The sequence below is a fragment of the Dermacentor silvarum genome, chromosome 1, assembly GCF_013339745.2.
Source record: "Dermacentor silvarum isolate Dsil-2018 chromosome 1, BIME_Dsil_1.4, whole genome shotgun sequence".
In the NCBI taxonomy this organism is placed as follows: Eukaryota; Metazoa; Arthropoda; class Arachnida; order Ixodida; family Ixodidae; genus Dermacentor; species Dermacentor silvarum.
The window spans coordinates 242,621,891-242,636,738 of NC_051154.1; the positions used below are offsets into that span (position 1 = coordinate 242,621,891).

Sequence of the window (14,848 nt, forward strand, 5' to 3'; positions counted from 1 at the left end):
CCTTCAGTTCTGGTAACATGCAATATGCAAGGAATTCACTAATGGAGGGTATGCCAAAGAACTGGCAATACTTAACAAGGGACACCCCCAAAGTAAGTTACAATTTACGTTTAAATGAAGCACTGACGTTGGGAAATATTTGTATTGCTGGATAGAGTGGTGTGCAGAGTGCTTTTCCAGATGTGAATCATTCTTTATTTTTAAGAATTCATTGTAGCACAGCATTCTGTTTCGTATACTTGTGTAATGCTATTCTGCCGGCTGTAACTGATAACAGGATGTCATCTCTGCCTGAACCGCAGCATCACTGACAAAAATGTTTCCCTGCGAGAAACTATTTCAGTTTGCAGGAGACCCAGCAGGGCAAAGTTTTCTCGACAGTGATGTGTTTCATGCAGAGGTGACATCGGCATACAATACAGATCTTGTTTTATATACAGAGTAATATTGACCGGTGGCATTCAATTGATTGCTCTAAGCAAAGTGCACTAGTCGACCAATCTGGCTGTGCTACACTATTCCTATGGTTCACATCTGGAAAAACAACCTGTGAATCACTCTACCCGACAATATAAATGTTTTTCTGGTGTCTGCGCCTCATTTCAAATAAATTGTGGACAAACCTCGTGTTACTCTAGCCGCTGCCACGAAAATTTAAGAGAATGTCTAATACAAGTCTTCAGTTCTTGTCAAGATGTCTGTTAGCCAACTTTTACGGTAACGCTAGCAGGGCTTCTGGGCTACGGGAGTACTTTTCGTCATTGAAGAATGGAGGGGAGCGCAGCGGAGGCCGTGTTTGATTGCCAATAACTCCGCTTCTGCTGAATGCATTGAAATACTTTTTGTGGCAAAGCATTTCTGAAATAACCTATTTTCACTTCAAGTGTCTCTCCACTTCGATGAAAAGTGGTTCAGGGCCCCTTTAAAGTGAATAACAGTTATCGATATACATAATTACATTTACTGGGCCCTCTTTAGACAACATGGGGTGAACATTGTAAGCCATGTCAAAAGCAGAATTGCGAACGATGTGACACAGGATGAAGAAAAGAGGCAGAGGGCAGAGCACTCTGCCCTGTGCATCTTTTGTTCGTTCCGTGTCGTGCTGTTAAAAATTCTGCTATGTGACAAGATGTACCAGGCAGCCCAATGAACATGCTGCTATTGTGGAGTATAGCTGTTCCAAGTAAGCAGAGTGACTAATTAATGCTTGTACCAGGCCTAAGTTTTCTGAAAGTTAACTCAGACTAATGAAGCTTGGCCCAAAGGCATACAAAAATGGTGAATCTTTTAAATTTTGAAGCATTGGGTAGACTTTAAACATTTACTTTCAAAGTGTGATCTTAAGTGTTTGCAAGTTCATCCAAGTATCTCATTGCATATTGTATGCAATAAGATACTTCAAAGATGCATTTGTAGAGCATATACAGGGTCTGTCCTGAAAATAATGTCAGTTAATTTATTGTGACGCGACTACGTCAGAGCGCAGTCTAACCGGTTGAAACTGGTAGAACATGCCCTTTTAGATCGGCAACTGTTTCGGTGGCACAAGGCCTTTGTGGAAGGCCGGAAAAAGGTCGAAGACTAGGACCGAGCCGGACGGCCATCCACGACCACCACGGCCGACAATGACACGAGTGAGGGAACTGTTAAACTCAGACCGACGATTAAGTGTTCGTTTAATGGCCGAGATGTTAAACATTCCGAAAACTCAAGTTCATGAAATCGTTACAAACGATATCGGCATGCAGAAGGATGTGCGAAAATGGTTCCAAAAGTGCTCGGTGACGACCAAAAGTCCCGCCACGTTGAAACGTGCTAAGAAAACCTCGACATTTGCAAACGTGATTGAAAATTTTTGGACAACGTTATTACAGGTGACGAGACTTGTGTACTATTTGAATATGACCCGGAGTCCAAAAGGCAATCATTGGAGTGGCACACGCACTCGGCCCCTCGCCAGAAGAAAGCCAGGATGAGCAAATTAAAGATCAAGATCATGCTTGTTTTTTTTTTTTTTTTACCTCCACGGACTGGTTCATCACGAGTTTGTAGAACCTGGAACCTGTAGAAATAATATAACATAAATATAAGTTCTGAACTCACATGTAAACTGTTCAGATTTACACACTGGCATACATGTGCCTAAACATGTGTTGCATGAACATCAACTAGTGCAGAACTCTGGGATACGATACAACCATTGCTGAGGACATCGATGCAGGGGAGGATCCACAGAGTTGGGAGCCATAAAAAGGTAAAGGGAGGACTTGCTGCACACTCAATACTGTCAGTCGGCATGTCTTGACCGGGGAGGGGAGCCCACTAGATCCACCAGTGCATCGATGTCAGATGACCAAGCTGTTGACAGCCTGACTGACGCTTGTCGATGGTGTCGAAGTGATGATTTGAGCAATATTCAGGTGCGAGTCAAGTGACAGGGACATCAAATGAAGTAAGGCCAAACGGAGGGATGTATTGTTTGCAAAGTATAAAATACAGATGAGTGTGAGTACATGAAAGAGTATGATTTTACAACTACAGCTTTGTAGAATAATACCTCAATCTAAATAATGTTCACCTGTGGGGCGTCATTTCATCACACGCAAGTTGTTTCCAGCACTTCCAACTTTTATATTCAACATATCGTGGAGTGGAGTTGATATTTAAAAAGTTGAAGAACATGAATAGTTGCACGTGGCCAACACGGCTTGCCTTTGAGATCAACCCGCCAAGCCTTTTGAATACAAACCCCCAGCTGGCCTGGCAACAAAGCAAGTCCTGCCATGGATACCGGGTACAAGCACGTAGCATGCGGGAAAGAATGCTGTTGGATCTGCAACGGACACCCCATTTAACATTGCCGAGCACAACGGCGCTGCTAGATGGCAATTTCTGCACAGTATCGCTTTTCACACCCATCCTCTGGTAGAGTAATTGCATGTCAAGTAATCTGTAGGCTTACATGTAATGAAGCAACACATAATTGGTAGACGATGCAGGGTAATTTATAATTTTGATGCGTGTGATAGCTTGCAACAAGCCCTGTTGCGTTTTTGTCTTCGGTCAAAGCAATCGCTTATCTAGCTTATCGATCTGTGCCAAGTTTATGTTGGTCTCACAAGTTCCTTAAGGTATATTCGACACACTTCTGAAGAGTTTTCCTTTAGCCATGTCCTTAACATGGTACCTCAAGCAAACATAAGTGCATGCAATCTGTCTTACGATTGCAAACAAACCGCCACGGCACAACAGCATCGCAACGAATGTGCTCGGCAATGACAGATGCATGACTGGAAGATAGGAACTGATGTCAAGTGCAATCTAGTACAATGATTGTCAAAAAGTGTCATTTTTGCACACTAAATATGTGTGTTGGCTATTATATTCAGTGCTCTTGACTGCCAGTCCATAAGATAACAAATCTGGATGCTTGAGCGTTACCATATTTACTCACATGATGCTTGCACCACTACATGGCCAACAAAATTTTTTTTGCTCCAGTAATCGTGCCACCCTCAAAAATTGCTGCAGGGACAGTTATCTGCTTGTATCAATATCAGTGGTGACACCGACAAGTCGCTATACTTATTCATTTAGTGACACTCGGTTCATACGCAAATAAAGGGCCTTTGCAATTATTGATTGTGTTGAACCTGTGCTCATCAATCACGTAGCAATAAGTACTGAAGGTGGATCCACAGTGGCCATGAAGTGGAACTTGATGCGATACAATTCCCACTTGAGTGCATGAGCGTTTCCTTAAATGCTTATTGAAAGGTAAATATTTCAAGGATATTACAGATTTGTTCAACACAAGCTGCAATACCTCATTTCAATGCCTGTCTGCATTCAGCTGATCAAACTTGAATCACTGTCTCAACTTTTAAACACATTTGTGAGGCTAGCTTTAACCATGATACAGATGCTGCATGCCAGCTAGAAAACCGACCCTATAGCTTGGCATTGGTGCTGTAACATACTCTGCAGCTTCTCTGGCAATCCATTACACTCTGGTCCTTTTGGGTATTATCCAAAAATGAAGGTGCATGTATTTAGCTGCTCCTCCTGTGCACACTCGACTCTTGCCAAAGCTGCAGTGAATGCCGAGGAAATCACGCATGTGGGTGGAGCACAAAAAAAAAAAAAAAAAAAAAAACATAATTGTGACACAATCATTCAGTGGGAAGAGAATGTGAAAGTGAAATGAACAACCAATTCACCTCAAGTAGCTGCTCGCCGTTTTTGTTGAATGGCTCGCCATTAAGCTTATTGATGAGCTGGGCCACACCTAGGACTAGACGATTGGCATTGTAAATTGGGATGCAGATCAGATGGACTTGTGTTGGAACGAGCTCCCTTCATCCACCTGCAGCATTAGTGATGCCAAAACAAGCGTGTTAGCAGCATTGCATGGTGGGTGCCAATTAAGTCAAGAAAGTACAGTATAATCAACATTATACTTTTCATACAAGACGATAGTAATTTGATGACTTCAGAACCTTACGAGACATAGCACGAGGTTCCATTACCATTAAAACATGTGCAAATGCAGCGAGGGTCACAACACTGTTAACAATTTCAAATGAATTTTGGTCAACAGAAGTTCTTGGATGCGCACCAAAAGTAACATATAAATTCTGCATAGTGCTGCAGCTGCAAAATGCAGCTTAAGCAGTAGGTCAACATGTATTTGGCTGTAAAAGATCAAAATAAGGCCCATATATTCTGTATTGAAATACAGGGCCTTCATGTAGAAGAAATTTAATGAGCTATTACAGTCTGTTTTGCAAGTGGTGCTGCTGTTCTATCCACAAGCATAAATTTATACAGCTCTCAGTTGCAAAGAGGAAAGAGGTCTATATTAAATCAATCTGCCAAAGTGCATACGCTAAAGAGACAATGCAGCAAAAAAGAGGAATGTGTGTGTTATTTTGGTGAGATGTGCAATCATGTTCTGGATATTGTCCAGTGGATAACTATGCACTGCAACAAAAGTTACTAGAGCTACATACAAAATGAGTAAAATAGTTTGGGAGCTTTGTATAGTGTCTGAGCAATGCAATGAGATGCTTCAAAGATGTGTTTGTGGAGCATATATGTACAAACAGAAGGAGCACACAAAGGTACTTTTGCTAATTATCTCGCATTTTTATTTTATGAACATTACCACTCCTGTAAGTGTCATTTCCTTTTATGTGTACACATATGTCCAATAAAAATGTACATTTCATTGTAGATGTATACATATTTATTTTCTTTTGCATACTTTCTGCAATGAGTTGGTTCCTTATGACAGCTAGTGATATGTGCTAACAAAGTTGCCCATGCCATCTATTCACATTTAATAATGTGTTGTGGTGGGTGATATGATATGATATTCTGTGATATGATGGAATACTGCACTGCGAAGCAATACTGAGGACAAGGACGTAAAGAGGTAGGAAACTAGACACACATGAAGTGCAGAAACTAACAGCTGTTTAATGACAGCGACGAAAAAAACTATACGCAGCGAGAGCTGTGTTCCATCATATACACATTTAGTTGCAAGCAAATTTCAATGTTTCCTAGGTCAGCCCTCTATCGGACAAAGACTGTTAAATAGAGGTTATATTTTTTTTTTAATTGTTGCACATCTTTTAGTTGCCTTTGCCATATACTTGAATCAGCCACAACGGGTTCCACTTGTAACCAAGTGGTTTTTAAAGTGTCCGGACAGCTAATTTCAATTAAGTGACCATTAAGATGGTACCACTTGGACCACAAATTTGGTTCCCACTTGCCTTCAAGTGGCCATTAAGATGGTACCGATTACCACAACAAATTCCACTAGTTGCCAAGTGGTTCCCACACAGTTCCAAATTACTACCACTTCCATTTACTAGCAAGTATTTCCTTAGTTTGCTCTTTTTGACCATGTGGCTACTAAAATTGTAAAAAGCCTTCAAAACAGAAGAAAGTGCCACATGACTAGTTGCGTGGTTCTTTATGCGGGCTTCTTGAAGGCTTGGAAAAAAACTTTTATGCAGCACGTATTGAGAAAGGGACATGGGTCAGAAGTGGATGGTCTGCAATTTTGTAATTGACAATTTTGTTCTGAATATATTTGACAACGTAATAACTGATTACGTAATTAAGGGGAATACAGTATACTCTGACTTGCTGCGAGCGACAACAGACATTAGCTTGTTCCAGCTCAGCTATGTGGCACTCGCATATTTTTAAATTATGGCACAAGTTATGGGGGACACCACTGTATAAATTGACAGCATTTGATTCAGGTGGCCACTAAAGCAGCACGTGCATGAACACTCGTAGCACACAACTTAGGTATTTGGTGCAGTGGTGGTTTATTCAAGCTTTACAGAATGAGTTAAGCATGTTAAAGTTCTAAAACATTAAACACACGCTGCATGCACTTGCAGTAATTGCTGACACTTTGCTGTACTTCAAATAATTTATTCAGTATACAAAAAGGAACAAACAAGACTACATATATTTGCAACACAATTTACACAATAATGATGTAAATACACGTGAAAATGGAGCACATGAAACTTTTAGTCTTGCAAAAAGTCAACGTTGACTTTTTGCAAGACTAAAAGTTTCATGTGCTCCATTTTCTAAACACATCATTATTGTGTAAATTGTGTTGCAAATATATGTAGTCTTGTTTGTTCCTTTTTGTACTGAATAAATTATTTGAAGTACAGCAAAGTGTCAGCAATTACTGCAAGTGCATGCAGCGTGTGTTTAATGTTTTAGAACTTTAACATGCTTAACTCATTCTGTAAAGCTTGAATAAACCACCACTGCACCAAATACCTAAGTTGTGTGCTATGAGTGTTCATGCACGTGCTGCTTTAGTGGCCACCTGAATCAAATGCTGTAAATTTATACAGTGGTGTCCCCCATACTTGTGCCATAATTTAAAAATATGCGAGTGCCACATAGCTGAGCCGGAACAAGCTAATGTCTGTTGTCGCTCGCAGCAAGTCAGAGTATACTGTATTCCCCTTAATTACCTAATCAGTTATTACGTTGTCAAATATATTCAGAACAAAATTGTCAATTACAAAATTGCAGACCATCCACTCCTGATCCATGTCTCTTTCTCAATACGTGCTGCATAAATGTTTTTTTCCAAGCCTTAAAGAAGCCCGCATAAAGAACCATGCAACTAGTCATGTGGCACTTTCTTCTGTTTTGAAGGCTTCTCACAATTTTAGTAGCCACATGGTCAAAAAGAGCAAACTAAGGAAATACTTGCTAGTAAATGGAAGTGGTAGTAATTTGGAACTGTGTGGGAACCACTTGGCAACTAGTGGAATTTGTTGTGGTAATCGGTGGGAAAGTGGGAACCAAATTTGTGGTCCAAGTGGCACCATCTTAATGGTCACTTAATTGAAATTAGCTGGCCGGACACTTTAAAAACCTCTTGGTTACAAGTGGAACCCGTTGTGGTCCAAGTTTAGGTGGTTCAATTGGGTCTTAATGGCCACTTGAAGGCAAGTGGGACCACTTTAGAAACCACTTGGCAGCAAGTGTAACCTGTTGTGGACCAAGTGGTACCACTTTAATGGCCACTTGAAAGCAAGTGGGACCACTTTAGAAACCACTTGGCGGCAAGTGGAACGTGTTGTGGTCCAAGTGGTACCACTTTAATGGCCACTTGAAAGCAAGTGCATGGGACCACTTGAAACCACTTGAAATCCCACTTCAAATTTTCACCTGGGTATACATGCATGTATATTGCTTTCAGCATGAGCTGCAACACACTAGCAGTGGCTGGAGTGCCCTCTCAGTCGAGCTGATGGTGCGAATGTGTGGCGCTCAAAAAAAAGTGGCGGGGTTTCACCATTCTAGCAGTGCACATGCCTCCATTCCTTCTTTTGTCTTCTTTCTTTGTGTAGCGCGCAAGATTACACTGGTCTGCCGGGCAGCACAACGTCCTTAGCCTTCAGTGCAGCGTGCTTCGTCATGGCGCACTGCTGCCCTAGCCTCGTATAACTATTCTCATTTTTTTTTTTTTTTTTTTTTTTTGCAATGGATTCAGAGCGGCATTTGAGAAAGATGACAGATGACATTTGCGATGGGCAGATGCCACTGAGTGTGCCTGGGCAGTTTATTATCACTCCGCAAAGAAAGCAGACGACGGAAAGCACAGGTGTGTGCACATTGTTGGAAAGATGAAACTTTTTCCACATTTTTCTCGAGAGTGTCGCAGATTAGCACTGCCAGCTCAACTGGGAGCAACCTTTTTAGATTCCGGGAGAGTGCTTCGGCCATGGCTCACATGTGGCAGCTGTTGACATAGAGATAGATATCTTCATTTTTATGCTGCAGTTTTTTTCCAGTCTATATATTGCAGTAACGTTTAATATTGGTCTCTTAAACCAATTCCACCTTTAAATAATTATGATATAGATATGATATGCAATATTTTCACTTAAAGGAACACTAAATTAAGAGCAACACTATATCAGTTGAGACAGTTATATTATTCTTTCAACATTGTGTATTTATTTGATGGGAAAAGGTGGGCTACTAGCAAGACCAAAGTTTCTTAAATTTTCTTGAATTTCAAAACTGCAGTGCCGGTATGTCAGTGTGATTTTATGGATTTCAACATATTTTCACGTGATTTGGCCATTTTTGTGCAGAAAATTTTCTCAAAACTCACTGAGCTGAGTTTTGGGGTCGTTTGAAAATGCAACGTAATCATTGCTGATCAACATACTATTAGTTCTGAGCTGACAGTGTTAAAATGCTCACATCTCTCGTTCTTGTGGCTTTTCTGGTTTGCCAAGTCTTTATTCATGAAAAGACCGATCTCTGTATGTTTCATCTAGCTTAGATCACGCAGAAAAAGTTTGAATTCCTTTTTGCAGAACTGACACTTTTTTTCAATCATTCTTACCACAGACATCAGAAGAGTGGAATCGCCTTCCTCCTCATGTAATTTCCATCAGAAATCACCACCTAATCAAGAATGCCCTAGCTAACATTGTATAATTAGAATCTTATGTGTTTGCTCGTTTTCCTGTTATATATATATACTGGGTGCGCGAGGTATTTGAGAACACAATGTTGGCTTCAGGCAGAGAAGAATATCTCCAGCAAAAATAGGCATATTTTCACCAAACTTTGAGAAATACTTCTCTTACAGTTTATTTCCGCAATTACTCAATGAATCCACCATCCGCAGTAATAACCGATTCAATTCATCTTCGGAAACGGCTGCATGCACGGATCAGGTGGTCCTTAGAGATGTTGGCCATTGAGTCGGCAATGGTGGCCTTCAGTGAGTCTTTTGTATTATGTGGCTGTTTGTTGACCTCTCTCTCAACGACGCTCCAGACATAGTACAGTAGTCGAGCGGATTTAAATCTGGAGAACTAGGACGCCACAAGTTGGGAGTGACGTGGTCGTAGAAGTTGTCAGCCAGCCCTCCTGGGTGACGCAGGCGGTGTGGGCAGGAGCCAAATCTTTGCTGAAAGACATAAGGTCTTCCTTTCGAAACAGTCTCCATCCAGGGCTTTACAACGGGGGCAAGCACCTTCACGTACGTGGCACCATTAACGCGGAGTCATTCTGCAAAAAAGTGGGGCGGCATGACGTCACCCTCGTTGCTGATGACGGCTAACACCATCACAGACGACATAAATTTTGTGTGCATCACTGTAGGCACCTCATCAGTGCTTGCATAAGGCCACCTGTCTTTACGGCGGTTAACTTTTTGGTCTTGGTCAAAGTTCTTTTCATCTGAAAAAAAAAAAAAAAAAAAAAAAAAAAAAAAAAAAAAAAAAAAAAAAAACAGAGCATTCCAGGCTCCTCAGGTCTCTTCAGCTTGCTTAGACAAGCGCTTACACCGGAGCAGACGATTCTTTGAGTTTTATCGGACATAAATTGCCCGCTCCTCATTACATAGGAATGGTACCTCAAGTCCTCATACACAGCGAGCCTGACAGTCGACTCTTCGACTTGGAGCTCCTTTGCAATGGCCCGCATTGACTTTCCTGGGTCGTCACTCACGATGACTTGCAGCTGCCGGAGAAAATCGGGTTCTGACGACGTCTGACCACTGACTGTGCTTTTTCCTTTTTGCCACAGATGCCACTCCTGTCAAAAAGGGCAATTGACTCCAATTGGGAATTTTCCAATTGGTACCAATGGGAAAATTTCCAATCATAAGTTAGTACATAATTGGACCAGTTAGACCAGCTGGAACGTGACCAATTTGTTTTTGTTGGAGTGACCAATTGTACTCAATAGGTACCAATTGGTTGGAATGACCAATTGTGCCAACGGGCAATACCAATACACATATATATATACCAGGCCCCCTCAAAGCAAACCTAAATAGGATTCCAGCTGTCAGAAACAGGTTTGCCTTAGTACTGCATGCACATATAGCTATAACTCATTCCAATTACTTTGAATGGGTTCATACACTGGAAATATGATTTTCCAGTTGGTTACGTTCTAGTTTATTCCTATTGGTAGTCCAATTAGACTTAGTAGTTGGGAATGTAAGGTGGGCCCCTAGCTGGTTCAAACTGGCAAATCCAATCGCACTCAATTGGTTGCATGATTTCAGGTAATGAATTCCCACTTGGTTGGAACCAAGTCCAATTGGACTCAATTGGATTCACTTTGACTCAATCGTAACCAGTTAGAACTAGGGATTTTCCAATCAGTTCCAATTGTGTCCATTTCATTACAATTGGCAACTCCAAACATGTTGCCATTTTCATTAAAACAGCTGGAAAGGACTGTAATAAGGCCTGGTCGAGCTCCTGGTCACAAAATGGAAATCTTCGTCTTATTCATGACGTGATTATTGCCATGTGGTGAGGTGAAATGTGAGGTTAGTTGGTAGGTACCAGTGCATCACTGCACATAGAGAAGCTTGGTATCACAGCTGTTCTCCGTCTCAATGCTTAGATTTACAGTTATTAGTGCATTAGCTCCACATAATAAATTACAAACATGGTTTTGTGAGTTGAAGTGATTTTTTTTATATGCGGAATTCTTATTTTTGTGATGGAATAGTTGAATCTAGATTTTTCTCATCAATTAAGTAATCTCAACACTACAATATTCCATTGTTGGTTCAGCCTATTAGCATTTTGTTGCAAGTTCCTCCTATGTCACAGCGTAATTTATCTGCGGTGGATTTAATGATGCTGTGGATAAAGAGTCTTTTTGTGGGAGATTTGCCATACTTAAATATGGAACTGGTACTCACTCAGTTCAGTGTTTCAATATAGGACTTAAGCACCGTGCAAATAAAAGCAATAAGCAATAAAAGCTGTTGGTCCAAACAGCTTATATAAGGGTATTGGGGGATAACCCAGTTAGACCGGTTAAGCATTTCACCTAGAATATATAGTCGGTAAGCCTCCCCAGCTGCATCTAGCGAGTGTATCATTTTTATCAAGATTTGTAGCTAAGCACCACTGTAATCTGTTTCTGGACTGATGTTACGGTGAAGCGCATGACTTCCTTTTATGACCTCTATTCTCTGCCGCCACCGGCAGTTAGCGCCGAAAGAAATTCCTCATTTTTGCTTTTCAAGCGGTGTTTCCACCTCTCGCGTGCACCACGGTGCCCCAGCTCACCGATTCATGGCAAACGTGCGAGCCGCTTTCGGTATTTCCACGGAAAAGTTGCGCTGAACGTCGCTTGCGCGCGCCGCCCCGGCTGACGCGGTTTCGGACTTTGCCTCTGCGAGCGGTCGCCTACTCGTCGGCGCAATTCCCGACGTCGCCGCAGTGCGTGAATCGCACAAAACGCACCCGCACACCGCAAATTGAAAAGTGGTACGATGTCGGCCGGGGCCGCATAGCTCTATATAATAGCAGCGATAAGCTGCCCATATGAAGGCAGCTTTCCCATTAACACTGGTATCACAGGGTCAGTGGTCGCAACTGGTCAGGTATGTACTGGATGTTGCATTGCTTATTCTACTGCTTGCCCATTCCAACACAGAAAAAAAAAAAAGAAACAGACAGTGAGGAGCACTGGTCAAATAATGGCACCACTATCACTGATAGCTGTCCTCATATGCCAGGAATATGTATAGAATAATTTGTGGCATTATATAAATGTATAAGCGCGTACTGATAAGGAAATTGGTATGCAATACGATTAGTAAATTTCTTGCTTACAGATATTAATGTCGCTTGGATATCATTCATGATGCAAATTGAATTTTGGTCAGTGCCCTAATCATGCATCAACTTTTCATACAATGGCAATTATATGGACACTTGCAGCATGTTCGCATCGTCGCTCCCGCCTTGCTATGTCGCAAGTGGCCCACATGGCCATTGTTGGAAGCCATATGATCTGCTGAGCTTCAGAGATCCAGCATCGCGAAATGGCAAAATAAAGAAGTGGCAGTGCGGGAATGTTAGCTTTGGGACAAGGAATGCGCACTCCCCACTGCCACCGCTGCTCATCATGCCAGCTTTGTGACTGTGAGTGCTCAGTGTCATCAAGTTCATATTCGTGTTTGGCCATGGGACACCACGCATATTTAGTTAGTAAGCGAATGTTTACTGTAACGTATACTGCCCATAAAACTACAAGTCTGACACTTCATGTAATATTTGAATACTTAGAAATCGTTGTCAATGCTTTGACGTTTCAGCGAAATGGCCACAGTTATACTATATTATACATTCATTAAGATCGAGTATCATATGTCATTATAGCCCTTCTCTTCTTTTCTTGCAGACTCTCAACATACCTGACGCCTATAAGGATGACCGGTTCGATCCAAAGGTCTGCGCTTCTACTCGCGGACAACTTTCTGTGACAATGAAGGGAAAGCTACGGGGGCGGAGCTTCTGCGCGTGTGTTACTGCACCAAGTATCCCAGCTGCATGTGACAGCACTTTTGGTTTCTTAGAAGGGATACTGAATTAGCGTACAGCTTCCACATGCAATGGTTTTGCATTCACCCAAACGTGGAAGGGAATTAACAGCAGAATAATAAGTCAAATTTTACACTAAGTGGTTTATTTTGTTTTATTTTGCTGTTGTTAATAAGATGCTATTTTTTTTCTCACCCAGCTTAACTAATGCGGATGAAAAACGGGTACATTTTTTTAAAAAGTGCTCTTTTAAAGCACTTTTTGCCTCCATAGCTTACCCTTCATTGCCACAGAAAGTTGTACGCAAGTATAGCATCACTAATAGTCGTTTCCATTCTTTAATGAGTCTTCTCATTCTGCTATTATGGGCCTTCCATTAAGGGCTGATTCAAGTATATGGCAAAGGCAACTAAAAGATGTGCAACAATTAAAAAAAAAATATAACTCTATTTAACAGTCTTTGTCCGATAGAGGGCTGACCTAGGAAACATTGAAATTTGCTTGCAACTAAATGTGTATATGATGGAACACAGCTCTCGCTGCGTATAGTTTTTTTCGTCGCTGTCATTAAACAGCTGTTAGTTTCTGCACTTCATGTGTGTCTAGTTTCCTACCTCTTTACGTCCTTGTCCTCAGTATTGCTTCGCAGTGCAGTATTCCATCATATCACAGAATATCATATCATATCACCCACCACAACACATTATTAAATGTGAATAGATGGCATGGGCAACTTTGTTAGCACATATCACTAGCTGTCATAAGGAACCAACTCATTGCAGAAAGTATGCAAAAGAAAATAAATATGTATACATCTACAATGAAATGTACATTTTATTGGACATATGTGTACACATAAAAGGAAATGACACTTACAGGAGTGGTAATGTTCATAAAATAAAAATGCGAGATAATTAGCAAAAGTACCTTTGTGTGCTCCTTCTGTTTGTACATATATGCTCCACAAACAGATCTTTGAAGCATCTCATTGCATTGCTCAGACACTATACAAAGCTCCCAAACTATTTTACTCATTTTGTATGTAGCTCTAGTAACTTTTGTTGCAGTGCATAGTTATCCACTGGACAATATCCAGAACATGATTGCACATCTCACCAAAATAACACACACATTCCTCTTTTTTGCTGCATTGTCTCTTTAGCGTATGCACTTTGGCAGAATTGATTTAATATAGACCTCTTTCCTCTTTGCAACTGAGAGCTGTATAAATTTATGCTTGTGGATAGAACAGCAGCACCACTTGCAAAACAGACTGTAATAGCTCATTAAATTTCTTCTACATGAAGGCCCTGTATTTCAATACAGAATATATGGGCCTTATTTTGATCTTTTACAGCCAAATACATGTTGACCTACTGCTTAAGCTGCATTTTGCAGCTGCAGCACTATGCAGAATTTATATGTTACTTTTGGTGCGCATCCAAGAACTTCTGTTGACCAAAATTCATTTGAAATTGTTAACAGTGTGTGTGACCCTCGCTGCATTTGCACATGTTTTAATGGTAATGGGAACCTCGTGCTATGTCTCGTAAGGTTTCTGAAGTCATCAAATTACTATCGTCTTGTATGAAAAGTATAATGTTGATTATACTGTACTTTCTTGACTTAATTGGCACCCACCATGCAATGCTGCTAACACGCTTGTTTTGGCATCACTAATGCTGCAGGTGGATGAAGGGAGCTCGTTCCAACACAAGTCCATCTGATCTGCATCCCAATTTACAATGCCAATCGTCTAGTCCTAGGTGTGGCCCAGCTCATCAATAAGCTTAATGGCGAGCCATTCAACAAAAAACGGCGAGCAGCTACTTGAGGTGAATTGGTTGTTCATTTCACTTTCACATTCTCTTCCCACTGAATGATTGTGTCACAATTATGTTTTTTTTTTTTTTTTTTTTGTGCTCCACCCACATGCGTGATTTCCTCGCATTCACTGCAGC

At 41.1% G+C, this 14,848-nt stretch overlaps 1 protein-coding gene and 2 long non-coding RNA genes across 26 annotated transcripts in view; 1 reads left to right on the plus strand and 2 right to left on the minus strand.

Moving 5' to 3' along the window:
* Positions 1-14,848, plus strand: part of LOC119437012 (uncharacterized) — a 156,576-nt gene that overhangs the window by 132,548 nt on the left and 9,180 nt on the right. Inside the window, exon 6 of one of the 23 annotated variants that reach the window (XR_007464803.1) lies at positions 401-609. The exons of the other annotated variants lie outside the window; for them this stretch is intronic. The gene's annotated coding sequence lies outside the window, so the exon portion shown is untranslated. Of the gene's footprint in view, positions 1-400; positions 610-14,848 lie in introns of those variants that run through there. 23 annotated transcript variants of the gene reach the window in all.
* LOC125942114 (uncharacterized) overlaps positions 1-14,848 on the minus strand; it is a 111,916-nt gene that overhangs the window by 82,861 nt on the left and 14,207 nt on the right. The window lies entirely within an intron of this gene.
* The window catches only part of LOC125942113 (uncharacterized), a 64,247-nt gene that overhangs the window by 40,125 nt on the left and 9,274 nt on the right, over positions 1-14,848 (minus strand). The window lies entirely within an intron of this gene.